General features: G+C 46.1%; 1 protein-coding gene across 2 annotated transcripts in view; it reads right to left on the bottom strand.

The window, feature by feature from the left end:
- SLC66A2 (solute carrier family 66 member 2) overlaps positions 1-7,553 on the bottom strand; it is a 150,501-nt gene extending 142,948 nt beyond the window's left edge. For both annotated transcript variants that reach the window (XM_089682334.1, XM_089682336.1), the window contains exon 1: positions 7,422-7,553. The gene's annotated coding sequence lies outside the window, so the exon portion shown is untranslated. The remainder of the gene's footprint in view (positions 1-7,421) is intronic.
- Positions 7,554-18,884: the final 11,331 nt, after the last annotated feature.

The following is an 18,884-nucleotide window of genomic DNA, read 5'->3' as shown; positions in this document are numbered from 1 at the left end:
ACAAATTGGTTTTTCAGTGGTATTTGATCGCCTGTGCATTTTTTTATTTTTTGCACTATAAGAAAAAAGACTGACAATTTTGAGGGAAAAAAAAAAATATTTTGGACTTTTTGCTAGAATACATGTCCAGTAAAAAAATTTTCAAATTTCTTCATAAATTTAGGCCAAAATGTATTCTGCGACATGTCTTGGCTAAAAAAAATCCCAGTACGTGTAAATTAATTGGTTTACATGAAAGTTATAGCGTTTACAAATGGCGGTATAGATACTGGATTTTTTTTTTATACTAATAATAGCGGTGATCAGCGACGTATGGCGGCGACCAGTGGCTTATGGCGGCGACCAGCGACTTATGGCAGGACTGCGGCAGACATTTTGACACGGGGGGGGGAACTGACTTGGGGTCACTGACATCCTCAGTGACCCCAATACAGTGATCAGTGCAAAAAAAAAAAAAAAAAACACTGACACTGTACTAATGACACTGGGGAGGAAGGGGTTAACATTTGGTGGAAATCAAAGAGTTAGCTGCGTGAGGGGAGTGTTTTACTAGGGGGCAGGGGGGTGTCCTTCACACTGATCCTGAAGGCTGAACTCAGATATCCAGAACAGTGTGCTGAAAACTGACAGGGAGGAGAGCTCCATTGAAAACAATGTAGCCTTCCTCCCTGTCAGTGTTTGCCAGCAATCGCCGGCCTCCAGCGAGTAATCACCGGCCGGGACCCGGTGACTGACACCCGCGGCTGCGATCGGTGCCATGGGTAGGGCATATCGCGGGCTTTGCGAATGCCCCTTACCCCGAAATGCAGGGTCACATTTATATATATGATCCTGCGCACAGGGGCCGCCTTGTAGCAGTATATGTACTTCGGGCGGTCCCCTAGTGGTTAAAGTGGAGCTCCACCCAAAAGGGAAAGTTCCGCTTTAAGCCTTAGTGCCCCACTCCCCATTAAGGATTGGCACCTTTGGGGAGCGGGTACTCAAATTGTGAATGGCCCCATGACAGGTCCCAGAGGACTCGGGGGTGGGAGGGGGGAGGACAACTTCCTCTTCCAATCGCTTTAGGCGATCACAGCGGAAGTAGATGCATGTCCAATTCAGGTACCCGCTCCCAAAGGTGTCAATCCTTAATGGGGAGTGGGTACCCAAATTGGACAGGTACCCACTTCCACTGTGATCGCCCAAGGCGGTCGGAAGAGGAAGTTCTCCTCCCCCCTCCCTCCCCCTAGCGCAGCGCAAGCTGTCACAGCTAGGTGCCCACACTGATGATGCTGGGGAGAGAAGACGGCTGATGAAACCAGCGGTTGTGAGGACACCGCTGGACCGAGGTAAGTTTCTGTACTTTAAAAGGCAGCAGCTACCGTTTTTGTAGCTGCAGACTTTTTTTTTTTTCATCTGGAAATCCAATTTAAGGTATGCTGTATGAATGAGAACATGTAGCAAGTATAAAGTAGGTTTTCCCTTGAAATATACTTTAAAGGCTCATTCATGCAGGTGCTTAGTCCCTCATGCAGTGTTCAAAGTTGTTCTTCTGACTATCTTCCCAACCTCTGAGCTGCATGTAAGCAGCCCATAGAAAGTATACATTGGCTGTGCGGACTCACCCACACAGTAGATATTGACAGTTAAAAGGCTTGGACGAACAGGCTCTAAAGGCCCCAAAGTTGAAGGTCAGCGCAAAGTAGCAAGTTACAATACTCAGTGGGGTTGATTTACTAACACTGGAGAGTACAATCTCTGCATAGAGACCAATTAACTTCCATGTTTTTTTGTCAAAGCTTAATTGAACAAGCTGTAATTAGAAGCTGATTGGCTACCATGCACAGCTGCACCAGATTTTTGCGCTCTCCAGTTTTAGTAAAACAACCCCACTACGTGCTACAAAGACACCTCCAGGAAGACAGATCAGTTGAATATAGCAAAATGCAGAGTTGATTAAAGGACAAGGAACATGTGCGACCACTGATAGGAATACTAGATTCAATAAAAAAAAAAAAAAAAAAATGATAGGAGCCAGCTGTCATTTTTATTTTTTTAGTTGCCAGATGATTGTTCCTCTTCATTGGTCACCTGGCTCTAAAAAAACCATCCAGCCCTAGCTCCACATGGGCTCCATAATAGGTTTTAGTGCCCATAATAGATTTTGGTTCACGTAATATATGGATTACATTAAAGGAAACAACAACTGAAAGAAATATGGAGGGAATCAATTCTGCTCTCACCTTGTAGCATGTTAATCCAATGGCTTAAATCCTTCAAGTGGTTGTAAAGGGTGAAGCTTTTTAACTTTGTGTATTCTATGCATCAAGGTAAAAAAAAGAAAGAAAAACTTTCAGTCTGTTGCTCTCCCAATACCTACCTGAGCCCAATCTCAAATCAGTGATGTGCATGAGAGCAGCAGAACTCCCAAGTCTCTCTCTCTCCTCATTGGCTGAGATATTGTCAAAACAAAAAGTCCCCTATGTGATTATTTTTGGTGACAGGTTCTTTTTATTGAGACATCCAGGTCCAACAGACCCTGCATGTCTCCCCTGTACTCAGCTGGATGTAATGCAGTGCACATCGCACTGCATTATATTCTTTCCAGACCTTGACTGCCGTGAAATCTGTCAACGAGGACCTGGAAGTAACATCATACTTGCAGATGGGCAAGCGGAGCCCGGGAGACATAGCAGGGAAGACAGAGGTATGCTTGGTGGCGGAGGAGGCTGGCACTGTGGGCTGTGTGGAAGCAATCGATGGCAGCGCTGCCGCCCAAATGCTTCCACCTGACAAGTGAGCCCTGCTGCTTGCTCCTAAAAGGTTTAAAAAAAAAAAAACTACCTGCCCCAGGCATCAGGCGATACAAATTGAACATCACTGTCCATGCTTTATATACTTTTTGCCCTTTGGCTATGTGCAAGCATGGAATTCTATTACTGACTTGACAGCTTTACAGAAACATGCCCCACAACAAGTTTGTAATGGGTCATTCTTTCTCTGAATTCTCTAACTAAGGAAAATCTATTAAGGCAGTATTAAACCCAAGGACTAAAATGTATTTGACTGCAGCTTACCAATTCTTACATGGGGTGGCCATGGGGAAGGCTTTTCTCCTTTATTTTCACCTGGTGATCTGGCAAGTAATTCTGTTATTTGTCAACTTCCATCGAAAAAAAAAACAAACAAGCTGCCCAGTAAAGGTGGCAGTTTGAGAGAATCATTTACTAATGACATTTATGTAAACCCTTTATCCCAAAATGAAAAACATGTTGCTGTAACTGCCTAAAAAGTGTCAGCTGTAGCTCAGCTTTAAAGTGATACTAAACCCAGGACTCTGCATTCACTATATCTGGTCTCCCACAGTACACATAACATGGAAATTCAATTATTTTAGTAGATATAAACTGATAAATACATTTTCTTATCAGCAGTTAGGGCAGTTTTGTTATTTCAGCAGAGCACTGGTTAAAGCTTGTAGGAGGAGTTTTCATTCTGCACAAGGAGGATGTGAAACCTCTGACCCTCTGTCTGGACAGTGCTGATTGGCCCTGTACTGCTCACATGCACCCTCCCAAGAAAAGAAAACCTCTCTAGCTAAACTGCTAAGTACCTTTTCTTATCAGCAGTATATGACAGTCTTGTGACTTCTATCAGTGTCCAGCCAAGCACCAGTAGAAGCTTGTAGGTTTTTATTCTCATCTGACTGTCCTATGAGGCTGCATGACCCCTGACCCTCTGTCTGCACACTGTTGATAGGCCTTATGCCGATCACTTGCGCTCCCCCCCCCCCCCCCCCCCCGCCAAAAAAAAAAAAAAAAAACCTCTCTAGAAATACACACCAAACTAAGCATGTGTAGAGTGCCTCCTAGGGCTTTGTACTATCAGCAGATGGATTGGGGACTGTGGAAGAAGGGGAAAACCGAGGAGACAGGATCAAACCGCCACAGTGAGTATACCAAGCATATACAGACTGATTTTACTGTTGTGGGTTTAGTAACACTTTAATTTGTCAGTCAAGTCCATATAAATCTGCAAGTGCACGGATCACCACCTGTTCCCCAGAGGACAAGGCGGCTGTCCAAAAGGTGTCTCCATTGCTCCTTCAGTAAGAGAGGAGACACCCTAAGACAGGAAGCGTGTTACTGGCTGAATCACTAGATAAAACCAGAGGAAAACATTTAAAAAAGAAAACTAATATAGCCACCACATTTTCTCTGCATTCACACCTGAGCAAAGCAATTTTCAGGCTTTTTCATTTGAGCGTTAGAGTATTTTTGTGCACATACAAAAGCATTTTAGAAGTGTATTTCAACTGTTCAAGCTTCAGGCGTTTTTATTTTAGCTAATGGAAAGCAGTACGGCAAGCAGACCAGTTCTTACAGGCTAAAAACATGTCTACAATACGCCTAAAAAAAAAAAAAAAGATTGAAAATGGTTGATTTGAGCATTTACACAGTGTTTGTCATTCCCATAGAAGTCAGAGGTGAAAAATGCCCAAATCTGCCTCAAAATTCACTACAGTTTTTATAGTGTCATGCATTGAACTGAGTGCTCATATGCGAGTGGCTCATTTTTAATTCCATCAAATTTTGTTAGTTGAGAGTTTTGGGGCTTTGAACTTCAAGTGACAAAACTATCAGGTGTGAATGTGGCCTTGAGCCCACATCGGGTGCGACTTGGCATGCAATTTAAATGCCAAGCGACTTTCAGATCGTATGCCAAGTCACACCCTATTGTCCGCTATTAGAGCGGTCATAATCGGTGCGGTTTTGACTTGGTTGGAGCCGCACCGATTTCTAAAGTAGTACATGCACTACTTTTGCTGCGATATATATAGACATGTGTCAGATGTCTTGCAAATCGCAATAAAAATCAGCAGGCCACCTGATTTTGAAATCGTGCGACTTCACTGAAAGTTGCACGATTTCAAAATCGGCTTTGATGCGACCGGGGTGTGAAAGAGAAGTATGGACTTATTTATTTTTCCCCAATTATACCTACCTAGGTGGATGCAGCATCGGTCCAATGCTGCATCTGTCCCCTGCCAGCTCAAAGGGTGAGAACTCAGCGATCACATGACCACCGATCGTTGAGTTCTCACAGCCGCTCTGAGCAGAGACTGTCAAGTCACTGATATCTGCTCCCCCCCCCCCCCCCCCAAGGCTCCACAGCATTGGGCTGTGGAGGGGGAGGGAGCAGCTGGCTCAGGCTCTCAGGTGATTAGCCAGGTGCCGCTCCAGACTCTGGGGTGGATCCCGACTTTGAAGTCGGGATCTTTCCCCAGCCTGGACTGGCTGAGTGAAGTATTACAAAGTGGCTCAGTTCCTGGAGTTCCGCATTAACTTACCCAAACCTCCTCTCTGCAGGCAACCTCCAGTACGTAGCACTGGTCCCTGCAGCCTCTGGCAGTCGCAGGTTCTCCGGTGACATGGAGTACAATGCACAGCCCACTGGACAGGATGATGCCAAAAAACAGTCCGCTACAATGAAGGAGGGTTGTAGGGCAGCAGGGGCTTTTTGCTATCCACTAGACCTGAATTTAATCCTTGCCCTTTGCCTGGAGATGGACTTTAACTTCCCACAGGAGGGGAAGGCTAGGCAGAGCAGACAGCAGTGACTGACAGTTGGCTGTGAGAACTCAGCAATCAGTAGTCATGACAGCCGGCGGGGGACAGATGCAGCATCCACCTAGATAAGTAGAATTTGGAGAAAAAAAAATCCAAACTTCTCTTTGAAGTCATAACAGCTGATCAGACTGAATGCTGTCCTTTCCTGCAATTTTAGCAACAGACAATTCTTACACCTCATTCACACCTAAGCATAGCGGAAACGTGCATTCCAGCTCACATTATTTTTTATTTTTTTGCACGTAGCACATAGGGCAGCCCATTCACTTAACTGCTTCTTCACCGCCTATAGCAGAAATACTGCTACAGGGCGGCATAGGTGTGCAAAATCACTATATATATATATATATATATATATATATATATATATTTTGCAGGTTCAGGTAGGGGTCATGTGCACCCTACCCACACCACCATTCGCAGCGTTGGCTGTCAGTCACCGGGTCCCGCAAGGCGATTCCTCGCCAGCACCCAGTCATCGCCAAGTACCTCCGATGGGGGAGTGACTTGTGTATAAACAAGACAGATCTCTCCCGTCAGCTCCTGCACAGTGCTTTGTATGGTTCTGAATGGCAGAGCCATGCAAAGCAGTATGCTTACAGTGTAAGGCTAGGTTCACATCTGTGCAGGTGGTGCCGCTGCGGCTCCGCATGAAAATCCATGCAGCCGCACCACCCGCACAGAGAAATGCAGACCCGTGGGCAGGTGTCATTAGTTCTAATGGCACACCGCCTGCACTCGAAAACGCAACCGTACTGCGAACCGAGGTTCCCGTGCGGGCTGCGTTTTCCAAAGAAGTGCACACACAGCCCCCATAGTGAAACAGCACACAGTTAACCCCTTTTATTAGCACTGATCACTGTATTGGTGTCACTGGGGATGTCAGTGACACCAAGTCAGTTCCCCCTAGTGTCAGAATGCCTGCCGCAGTCCCACTATAAGTCACCATTACCAGTGGAAAAAAAAATGCCAGTATCAATACGCTACAACTTTCACGTAAACCAATTAATTTACACGTATTGGGATTTTTTTCAGTAAAGATGTAGCAGAATACACTTTGCCCTAAATTTAAGAAATTTGATTTTAAAATTTTTTTACTGGACATGTTTAATAGCAAAGTCAAAAATATTTTTTTTTCTCAAAAAATTATCATTTTTTTTTTCTATAGTGCAAAAAATTTTTTAAAAAAATGCACAGGCAAATACCACCAAAAGAAAGCTCTATTTGTGGGTAAAAAAAGGACATAAATTTCATTAGGGTGCAGCGTTGCATGACCGCGCAATTGTCAGCTAAAGTAATGCAGCACCATATCGCAAAAATTGTCAGGAAGGGGGGTAAATCCTCTGGAGGGCAAGTGGTTAAATCAGCTGTTCTACGAACAACAAACACACCAAAGTAGATCCTGAACAGTTTCAGTCGTGGAGCATCACGTGTCTGCTAGCCACTGTTGGAGTGTCATTACAAATGAACAGCACCACAAGTGTGACGGGTGTGCAGCCCATTTGCAGTTTCCAAAGCGCACATTTGTGTGTTTTGTTGCACGTTTGGGATGCACACAGGTGTGAATGGAGCCTTACACAGGGATCGGTCCAGGGAGCCCCCATCAGACATCTATATAATACACACCAAGCGGTGGTCACAATCAGCAGCTCATATTGTTCTATGTTCATCACAAAGACTGCTCAGATCGGAGCCCGGCAGCCGTGCGCATGTCAGAGGATCGGTGACCGGAGACTCCTCCTCCTCCAGGTGACAGTGCCAGCAGGACAACAGTAATCCCCTGCCCATTCCCCGTCTGTCTCCTCACTTTACCTGGTGTCAGCTGTCACACTGCCGGCTACCTCCGCACATCCCCGAAGCCTCAACACCGGCACTACGAGCCTTCCCTTCTCACATCCTGGTCCCCCTCTAACGCATCTGATTGGAGCCCCGAGCATGAAGGCGTGGTCATGGAGAGACGTCACACTAAGCGCCGGCTGATCATAGAGGAAGTGGAATGTCCAGGTGTGAGGAGGGGGAGGAGTGCTGAGAGTCACACGTGGCTGTAGCGGCCAGTCACCGACTCACCTGCTCGGGACAGCTGTGCTCCATGGAGAGTTTATAGAGGAGGGTGTGTGAGGGAGGGAAGACAGTGCTTGTTGTGTAGGACAGTATACACTCATAGGCCACTGTACTACGTACACCTTGCTAGTACTGGGTTGGACCCCCTTTTTCCTTCATGGCATAGATTCAACAAGGTGAATCTCCTCCTACTCCTCGACCTCTCTGCGGCTTTTGACACAGTTGACCACCCCCTCCTCCTCAAAAAACTACGCTCTCCTGGCTCTCTTCCTATCAATCACAGCGCTCCTTCAGTGTTACCTATAACGCTGCCACCTCCTCCTCACTCCCCCTCTCTGTTGGGGTCCCTCAAGGTTCTGTCCTCGGGCCCCTTCTCTTCTCCATCTACACCTCCTCCCTTGGCCAATTGATACACTCTCACGGCTTCAACTTCCATCTCTATGCCGACGACACACAAATCTATCTCTCTACCCCTCACCTCACCCCTTCAGTCTCCACCTGTATCATAAGCCTACTGAGCGACATATCAGACTGGATGTCACTCTTCTTAAAACTAAATCTTTCCAAAATTGAGCTCCTAGTTTTCCCCCCAGCCCGCGCCCCCCCCTTGACTTCACCATTAAGACCAACAACACCACCATCAGTCCCACCCCTCAAGCCAGAGTACTAGGTGTAATCATAGACTCCAATCTGTCCTTCCAGCCCCAGGTCCATTCCCTGACAAACTCATGCAGACTTCACCTCCGCAACATCTCCAAAATACGCCCGTTCCTAACCCCGGAAACCACTAAGCAACTCATTCACTCCCTTATTATATCACGCCTCGACTACTGTAACTCCCTCCTCATCAGCTTACCTCACCGCAGGCTATCCCCGCTTCAGTCTATCCTGAATACTGCGGCCAGACTCATCCACCTTACTAACCTTTCTGTATCCACCACCCCCCTCTGCCAATCCCTCCACTGGCTTCCGATCGCCCAACGGATACAATTCAAAATGCTAACATTGACATATAAAGCTGTTCATAATACTGCCCTAAACTACATCACCGATCTGATATCCAAATACCACCCAAAACATACTCTCCACTGCTCACAAGACCTCCTACTCTCTAGTTCCCTGGTCTCCTCCCCTCATGCCCTTCTCCAGGGCTTCCCCCATCCTCTGGAACTCCCTACCCCAATCCATCAGACTACCACCTACTCTCCTCACCTTTAGGCGCACTCTGAAAACCTATCTCTTCAGGGAAGCCTACCCTGCCCTCAGCTAATTACTGAACTCCGCCACTCTTCCTACCACTCCATCCCCCACAGCTATTTCCTCCTGTACCACTATCCCCTCCCTCCTAGATTGTAAGCTCCAAGGAGCAGGGCCCTCGAACCCCTCGTGTATTTTATTGTATTGTTACTGTACTGCCTCGTATTGTCTCTCATTATAATGTACAGTGCTGAGCAAACTGTTGGTGCTATATAAATCCTGTATAATAATAAAGGTGTTGGAAACATTCCTTAGAGATTTTGGTCCATAGTGATATGATAGCACCACACAATTGCTACAGATTCGTTGGCTGCACATCCATGAACCATTGATACAAGGCAGGATGGATCCATGCTTTCATGTTGTCTACATCAAATTCTGACCTTACTGTCTGAATGTCACAGCTGAAATCGAGACATCAGAACAGGCAACATTTTTCTGATCTTCTATTGCCAAATTTTGGTGCGTATTGCAGCCTCCGTTTCCTGTTCTTAGCTGACAGGAGGGACACCCGGTGTGGTCTTCTGCTGCTGTAGCCCATCTGCTTCGAGGTTTGACATGTGCATTCAGAGATGGTATTCTGCATACCTTGGTTGTAACGAGTGGTTATTTGAGTTTCTGTTGCCTTTCTATCATCTCGAACCAGTCTGCCCATTCTCTTCTGAGACATTTTTGTCCGCACAACTTCCACTCACCAGATATTATTTTTTATTTGGACCATTTTCTGTAAACCGTAGAGATGGTTGTGTGTGAAAATCCCAGTAGATCAACAGTTTTTGAAATACTCAGATCAGCTCATCTGGCACCAAAAACCAAGCCTTGTTCAAAATCACTTAAATCCCTTTTCTTTCCCATTCTGATGCTCGGTTTGTACTTCTGCCAGTCGTCTTCACCACGTCTAGATGCCTAAATGCATTGAGTTGCTGCCATGCGATTGGCTGATTAGCAATTTGTGTTGCCAAGCAGATGAACAGGTGCACCAAATAAACTGGCTGGTGAGTGTGTAAGATTCTAATGTAGTCAGTGTAGGGGAGAGAAGCTGGTTGTCCAACCTTCACATCCTTATTTGGGAATGAATAGGTGACTGTCACTAAAGAAAACTCAGGAAGAAGGGCTATAGGGGTAGCAGAGAGATAGAAAGCAGCTTGTCCCCTAGTAAAACACAACACAGTAAATACAGCAGCACATAGTTAACCCTTTGATGGCCCCAGATGTTAACCCCATCCTGACCAGTGTCATTAGTACAGTATCAGTGCTTTTCATTAGCACTGATCACTGTATTGGTGTCACTGGGGATGTCAGTGGCAGTTCCCACCCAGTGTCAGTTAGTGTCAGAATGCCCATCACAGTCCTGCTATAAGTCGCTGATTGTCACCATTACTAGTTTAAAAAAAAAATCCCAGTATATACATCGCCATTTATAGATGCTATAACTTTCACATTATCCAATTAATATACATTTATTGGGATTCTTTTACCATAGCAGAATACATTTTGGCCTAAAATTTAAGAAGCAATTTTTATTTTTTTTTATTGGCTATGTTCTGTAGCAAAAAGTCAAAAATATTGTTTTTGTATTTCAAAGTTGTCAGCCATGTTTTTGTTTATAGTGCAAAAAATAAAAAATGCAGAGGTGATCAAATACCACCAAAGTAAAGCTCTATTTGTGGGGGAAAAAATTACATTTAATTTCTGTACAGCGTTGCATGACCACACAATTTTCAGTTAAAATACCACAGCACCGTATCGCTTACAATGGCCTGATCATGAAGGGGGGGGGGGGGTAAATGTGCCTGAGGGCAAGTAGTTAAATTACGTTTAAAATAACTTGAAATTATTTAGATTGGTACTGTAGCTGATCACTTTTAATAAACAGGAACTTACCATTGATGGAGTTTAGCACTGTCCTCATCCTGGCTGGTTCTTCAATGGTCTTGGGTCCTCTGGTACCACCATATAATTTATGGGAAGGCAGCAGTGACTTCATGATGATTCACAGCTGGTTCCTCACTGTGCCCGTGCATGAAGCACTGCACTTTCTGAATGGTCCTGTGCTTTCCTGGGATATGTGATGTGTCCCTGGAGGTTGTGGGCAGGGATGGTGCATGTTCCAAGCCTTTGATCTTCTCTCCCAGGTGAGAATAGCTGAAAGGAGAGCAGGTACTTTTCTGAAATAGTTATTTTCTTCCATAAAATAATTAAATATGTCTGTTATGGGGAGTTGTTAGAATTTTTGTAAATTTAATTATTTTTTTCTTCTAGAAAAATGCCAAAGTGTATATTTACACACTGCCCACACACAACAGGCCAACAAATCCTATATCCAAACCTAAAGCTTCATCCCTTTCCCAAAACTTAGGATATAATTAAAATATGGCTTTCTTTTTACATGAAGAGTTCTTGAATGCTGCTGCAGAGAATAGATTGTCAGATAAAAGGGTCGATCCTCATTGGATGTACTCAGCACATTTTCCCTGGAAAGGTTTTCTATGAAAATATATCAGATGGTTTTAAAACACAGCACTGTATGGACTATATTTCCTCCTGATATGTCAATGTGATTACCCCCCAAAAAAAGTAGTTCACAGCAAATTCTACTACTGTTCATGAAGATAGTCCATCTTTAATAGAAAATGAAGATATATACATATTGTTCATTTCATCATTCATGCATTGGAGGTGTAAGTTTAAAAAAGATGATTTCTTATTCCAAATCTGAGAAATTCTATGTTAGTTATTATTATTATTATTATTATTATTATTATACAGTATTTATAAAGCGCCAATAGTTCGCTCAGCGCTGTACATTACAAAGGGGGACAGAACATGTGACAGAACAATACCAATACAATGTGATACACGAGGGGTTCGAGGGCCCTGCTCTTTCGAGCTTACAATCTAGGAGGGAGGGGGTGGTGGCACAGGAGGAGATAGCTGTGGGGGATGGGGTGGTAGGAAGAGTGGAGGAGGTCGGCAAGTTAGCAGGGGGTGGGGTAGGCTTCCCTGAAGAGATGGGTTTTCAGGGTGCGCCTAAAGAAGAGAAGAGTAGGTGATAATCTGATGGGTTGGGGCAGGGAGTTCCAGAGGATGGGTGACACCCTGGAGAAATCCTGGAGGCGGGCATGGGAGGAGGAGACCAGGGAACTGGAGAAAAGGAGGTCTTGTGAGGAGCGGAGTGTGCGTGCTGGGCGGTACTTGGATATTAGGTCAGTGATGTAGTTCGGGGCAGTATGGTGGACAGCTTTGTACGTCAGCGTTAGGATTTTGAATTTGATCCGTTGCGCAATCGGAAGCCAGTGGAGGGATTGGCAGAGGGGGGTGGCGGAGACAGAGCGGTTGGAAAGGTGAATGAGTCTGGCAGCCGTATTCAGGATGGACTGAAGCGGGGATAGCCAGCGGCGAGGCAGGCCAGTGAGGAGGGAGTTGCAGTAGTCGAGTCGTGATATGATGAGGGAGTGGATGAGCTGTTTAGTGGTTTCTGGGGTTAGGAACGTGCGGATTTTGGCGATGTTGCGGAGGTGGAGTCTGCACGAGTTTGTTAAAGATTGGACTTGGGGCTGGAAGGATAGGTTGGAGTCCAGAATGACACCCAGTACTCTGGCCTGCAGGGCGGGTTTGATGGTAGCGTTGTTGGATGTGACGGAGAAATCAATGGGGTGTGGTGTCCGGGCTGGGGGGAAGACAAGAAACTCGGTTTTGGAGAGGTTCAATTTAAGGTAGTGGAGCGACATCCAGTCTGATATGTCGCTCAGTAGGTGTGTGATTCGGGCTGAGACCAAGGGGGTGAGGTGGGGGGTTGAGAGATAGATTTGTGTGTCGTCGGCATAGAGGTGGTAGTTGAAGCTGTGAGAGTGTATGAGTTGGCCAAGGGAGGAGGTATAGATGGAGAAGAGAAGGGGCCCAAGGACAGAGCCTTGAGGGACCCCAACAGAGAGGGGGAGTGAGGGGGAGGTGGTAGCATTATAGGTAACGCTGAAGGAGCGTTGTGACAGGTAGGATGAGAGCCAGGAGAGAGCAGAGTCTCTGAGGCCGAGGGAGTGTAGTTTTTTGAGGAGGAGGGGGTGGTCGACTGTGTCGAAGGCCGCAGAGAGGTCAAGGAGTAGGAGCACTGAATAGTGGCCATTAGCTTTGGCGGTTAGCAGGTCGTTGGAGAGTTTGAGTAAGGCAGTTTCGGTGGAGTGTAGGGGACGGAAGCCGGACTGTAGGGGATCGAGGAGGTTGTTGTCGTTGAGGTGAGAGCATAGGCGGGTGTAGACTAGGCGCTCGAGGAGTTTAGATGTAAATGGGAGCAGGGAGATGGGTCTGAGGTTGTTCGGGTCATTGGGGTCCAGGGAGGGCTTTTTAAGTATGGGGGTGATGTGTGCATGTTTCAGAGGGGAGGGGAAAGTGCCTGAGGAGAGGGAGAGATTGAAGATGTGGGTGAGGGAGCGTAGGATGGAGGAGGAGGAAGGTCGTAGGAGTTGTGAGGGGATAGGGTCGAGGGGGCAGGTGGTGAGGCGGGCATCAGAGAGGATCTTGGAGACTTCCTCGATGGTAGTAAGGTCAAAGGTGCGGAGTGTGGGGGGAGCTTCAGTATGAGGAATGTAGGGTGGGGTGGAAGAGGAGGTCAGAGCAGTGGTGGGGCCATGGGAGAGGGGTGATGAGGGGGTAGCTGAGTGAGGGTGAAGGGGGTTGGAGAGAGTTTGAGCAGCGACGAAGTCACTGGGGTTTATGTCAAGGGGGAGGGGGGATAAGGGGGTAGCTGTGTGAGAGGGGACGGGTTGAGAGGGTGTGTGAGTTGCGGCAATGTCCTTGCAAATTGTGTCAATCTTGTTTTTGAAGTGATTGGCAATCTCAAGGGCAGTGAGTGATGTGCTGGGTGGAGGGGGGGGGTGGAGAGAGTAGAGAGTTGAAGGCAGAGAAGAGTCGGCGAGGATTGGAGGAGAGGGCCTTGATGAGGGTCAAGAAGTAGGCCTGTTTGGCAGCATGGAGGGAGGAGGTGTAGGTGTGGAAGGCAGATTTGTAGCGGGTGAAGGCTTGTTGGGATTTGGTTTTGCGCCATAGTCGCTCCAGGGCACGACTTTGTCGTTTGAGGGTTTTGGTGTGATCAGTCTGCCAGGGCTGGAGCGGTCGGGGTCTGATGTTGCGTGTGGTTAAAGGCACTAGTGAGTCAAGGGCTGTTGAGAGCGCATTGTTGTAGGCGGTCAAAGCAAAGTCGGGGCAGGACAGGGGGAGGATGCGGTCGTGGAGTTGATCAGCTGCAGAGTGGAGGGAGGCAGGGTTAAGGTTGCAGAGGTTACGGCTGGTAGTAGTGTGACATTTGGAGGGGTAGGCGTTGGAGGACGAGGAGATAGAGAAGGTGATCAGGTTGTGGTCAGAGAGAGGGAAGGGGGTGTTAGTGAGGTTGTGGGGAGCGCAGCGGTTGGAGAAGACAAGGTCGAGGATATTTCCGTCGGAGTGGGTGGTGGATTGTATGCACTGTGCAAGTGCAAAGGAGGAGGTTAGGTGGAGGAGACGGGCTGTGTCTGGGTTGTCGAGGTTGACAGGGATGTTGAAATCCCCAAGGATGATGGTGGGTAGCTCAGAGGAGAGGAAGAAGGGTAGCCAGGAGGAGAAGTCATCCAGGAAGCGGGTTATGGATCCAGGAGGCCGGTATATCACAGCAATCTTCAGGGGGGTTGGGGAGAATAGTCGGAGGCAGTGGGCCTCGAAGGAGGAGAAGGATAGGGAGGGGGGGTTTGGGAGGACTCGGAAGGTGCTCTGCGGTGACAGGAGCAGACCAACCCCACCACCTTTACGACCGTTAGGCCTGGGTGAGTGGGTCCAGGTGAGACCTCCGTAGGAGAGTGCAGCAGGGGAGGTAGAGTCAGTGGGCTGGATCCAGGTTTCCGTGATCGCTAGGAGGTTGAGGGAGCGGGAAACAAAGAGGTCGTGGATGGCGGTAAGCTTGTTGCACACCGATCGGGCGTTCAGGAGTGCACATGAAAACGGGGGGGAGATTTTAGGGAGCAGGGGGACAGATACTAAGTTGTGGGGGTTGCAGTAGGACGTGGAGGCGGGAGGGTTTTGTGCGGGTGAGGGAGGTGGTGGAGGGCCAGGATTCAGGGAGATGTCCCCCGCGGTTATGAGGAGGAGAAGGGTGAGAAAGGTGGCATGGGAGCGGGATGTGCAGGAGCGTGAGAAACTACTAGTGGAGGTGTTGGGGTCAGTGGGAGAGTGGAGTGATAGGAGGAGGTGGTGGGTGCCGTAGAGGGGCGAAGGAAGCAGTGAGGACACAATATACAATTGTTTGGGAGGGGCAGAGGGATATAGTGAATGGATTTTGGGAATGGAGGAGAGGAAAATGAGAAGGAGGAGTGGAAGAGGCATTTTGGGGAGGTGAAGAGAGCAATAGTAGGGAGATGATAGCAGTGAGGGTGAGATGTACAGGTTGTGGGGTGGAGCAGAGGGGTAAAGAAATGAGATTTGGGAACAGAGGATAGTAATATGATAAGGAGAAGAGGGGCGTATTATATAAAGGTACACAGAGTGGGTCTCAGGTATGTAAGATGTTTCCCAGGGTGTTTGCTTGCAGTCTTCCAGCATGCAGTAGAGCTTCTTGCTGTTGTGTCTTCCTGCTGCTTAAGTTCTCCTGCTTTAGTTCAACAGCTGTGTTTAACTGCTTCTTCTATGCACTCCTTCTAAGCCGCACTCACTCTGAAGCAGCACCCCCATCAGAGACTGTGCCCCCCATCAGAGATCTCCCCCATGAGCTGATCTAAATTTATAGGGGGATGCTCAAATGAGCATTCAACTCCACCCCAATTAGAAGCTGATAAGGATCAAGTGAGTAGTGGGGGATGATTCTCTCAGGAAACAGACACGATCATAAAACGGGTGCAGCTGGAGGTGAGAACTGGTCAACATACACAAATATAAATACACCATTTGTTCTGAATATAGCAGGAGACAATGCGTTTTGGAGTTAAGAGTGGAGGTAGGAGAAAGGTGCATTTACCCAGGAGGAAGGCAGCAGGAGATATAAGGATTTCTATCAAGATCATGACTAAGTTCTACATTCCCACATTCCTGAGCCAAAATTATTGAATTCCACACCTTTAAAAATAAATCCAGGTAATCAGATTGCAGAACCAAGGTTTACACCAATAAAGACATAAGCTGACATACTGAAGAGTTCGGTGGAATAACTGCCATAGATAATTCTAGGGTACAAATGAACTTTAGTCTGTCACTTCCATAATGCCATGCTATTGGAAGATAATCCCAGTACAGAGCAAATTGCAGAGAACCAATTACAAACAAATACAATAAGTAGATATGGATGTTGATTACTAAATGTCTCCATCTGTGGCTGAAAATACAACTCTCGAGGAATCAAATGTCCTAGAAATGTTTGCCATATCTGAAAGTGATATTTCCAGGGCAGAAACATCTAAAACCAAAATTTCAATATTGACTGCACAGGAATTACAGCTGAGTTTTGTACAAGAAAGAAAGTATTTCACATCATTAGATGAGGTACTGAAACATATACTTTGTACTAAGAACACTGTTTAGAAAAAAATTAGAGAATTAAATAAAGTTATTGTTGGTACAATAAGTTTATGGTACATGGAAAGACAATCATAATGGTCTACTTTAGGAAAACCAACCAAAATTGCCAGTTATATTGTTAATATTGACATCAGCTATTACATGCAGTGGTTCATCTTTCACAAAAGTCAATGAAATGTTTGAATTTATGAATGTTCCAATATTTTCAAAAGTTACCTTTTCATAGATATCTGAATAAGTTCATATATCCGCACTTCCGCCTGGCAGCACAAGGGTTGCCAGTTCAAATCCCAACCACGGCACTACCTACCTGGTGTTTGCATGTTCTCCCTGTGCCTGTGAGGGTTTCCTCTGGGTATTTCAGTTTCCTCTCACACTCCAAAGACATGCTGGTAGGTTAATTGTCTCCTGTCTAAATTGGCCCTAGCATGTGTACGCATGAATGTGAGGAACCTTTGATTGTACGCTCCTTGAGGGCAGAAATTGATGTGAGTGTATACCACATATGTAAAGTGCTGCGTAAATTGACAGTGCTATAGAAGTACATGTAATAATAATAATAAATATCTTGGCATTGAACACTGCTGGCTCTTAGAAAAAGATAATAATTTCAAACGGAATCTATTTTTCTGGTAGGTGATTGAAAATGTGATAGTCCAAGATTCTCAGCAATATAATGCACTTATACAATGATGGACTTGACATCAGAGTTAAAGTAGAACTATAGGCAAGACCTTTTGGTTCATTTTGAATAGAGTAAGGCAGGGTTATAACCCCTGTCAGTTTATTTTTTGCCATTTGTGTCTCATTAAGGCAGGGGTGTCCAAACTTTTTTCAAGGAGGGCCAGATTGGATGAAGTGAACATGGTGGAGGGCCGAACATTTTTCCGAACATTCTTTGAACCATTACAATTAAATGCAAATAAATTATTTTATGCCAAGTTAATTGCAAACGACATACTTTTCATTTCATAACATTAAGATCAACTGACAGCTGAGTTTTCACAATGTGTTGAAAATAAATTTAAAAAAGCTTACCTGCACTAATGTGAAAAAGGTAGCTGGAGCTGAAGTCTCTGCTCGGCAACCGGGAGGGGAAGAGAAACACACTTCACGCTGGAAGCCCGGCCCTGACATCACTGCCCTCTGTTGCTCCCAGCGCGGCGCAGTCACGCATGCGCACTGCTCTCAAGCAGAAGACTGTCTGCCACAGAAGGGAGGGCCGTGCGACAGCCGCATTTACACAGACCAGGGAGAACGCGCTGCAGTCAGGCATGCCCACTGCCCTCTGCTCTCAAGCAGAAGACTGTCTGCCATAGAAGGGAGGGCCGTGGGAGGGCCACATTACACAGAGCAGGGATGGCTGTTGGAGGGCCGTATTAAACCGACCCTCGGGCCGTAAATGGCCCGCGGGCCAGACTTTGGACATGCCTGCATTAAGGAGATTTACCTTCACTTCCTGTCCTATAGCCAAAGCAGGAAGTGAGAAAATATCTGCAAATTTAATGCAATTCCTTGGGAACCCCCATATCACCAGAAAGATTTCCCCTCTATTTGTTTTCTGGGGACAACCCAAAATTTGTTTTTTTTGTTTACTTTCACTTTTGATGATAATTGTAAACAGGACAAGTAGAGAAGGCGAATCTACCTAACAGGTGTTCTAATCCATCTCCACTCTATCCAAAACTTAAAAAAAAAAAGTTTTGCCTTTAGTTATACTTTTAATCCTAGATTTTGTGGTTGTCACACAAACAGAGGTTGAAATGGAGAAACTAGCTTTCCAGACTGGTCTGGAGTGTATATTTGAGGACAATGTCCAGATTTTGAGTTCTGATAGACATCCTGGTATAAAAAAAATTAAAAATAGAAGAATATACCAGTATAAATCATTGGTATGATTTATGCATTACAGGAAATCTTTGCAGAAAAAATAGCTTCAAGCTGTGAAATAAATTGGCACAATTTGTAGTGGTGGATTTTATCCATGCTTAATCACGTGCTTACACTGGTGTAGCCATACCTGCAAAGGAGATACATCAGTTTTCTATAGTCTTTAGAAATGTCTTTTCCATGTGCACAATATTCACAAGTGGGAGGAGGGTGGTGAACATAATGGATGTCATCATAAACCCTTAACTGGCAATGAAGTTCAAGTTAAATGGTTGATGAAACCAAGTCGTGTCCAGCAGCGGACTGACAACTCATGGGGCCCCCCGGCAATAGGGGATCATGGGGCCCCTGTGTCCTTGCCAAAATTCAAAAAAGCCTATGAAAAAGGTACCAGGGGCATTTCATGGGGCCCCCTACTGACCCCAGGCCCTCGGGCAGTGCCCGAGTTTCCAAATGGTCAGTCCGCCCCTGGTCGTGCCTTAAGGGATCTTGAAGATGTAGTCTGTGGCATCCAATTAGAAAACCATATCTTAT

The sequence above is a fragment of the Staurois parvus genome, unplaced genomic scaffold (genome assembly GCF_062004578.1).
Source record: "Staurois parvus isolate SC_StPar_1 unplaced genomic scaffold, SC_StPar_1.0 ptg000287l, whole genome shotgun sequence".
NCBI classification, from domain to species: Eukaryota; Metazoa; Chordata; class Amphibia; order Anura; family Ranidae; genus Staurois; species Staurois parvus.
Note: the sequence above shows the minus strand (reverse complement) of the source record. Positions and strands in the feature narration are given on the sequence as shown.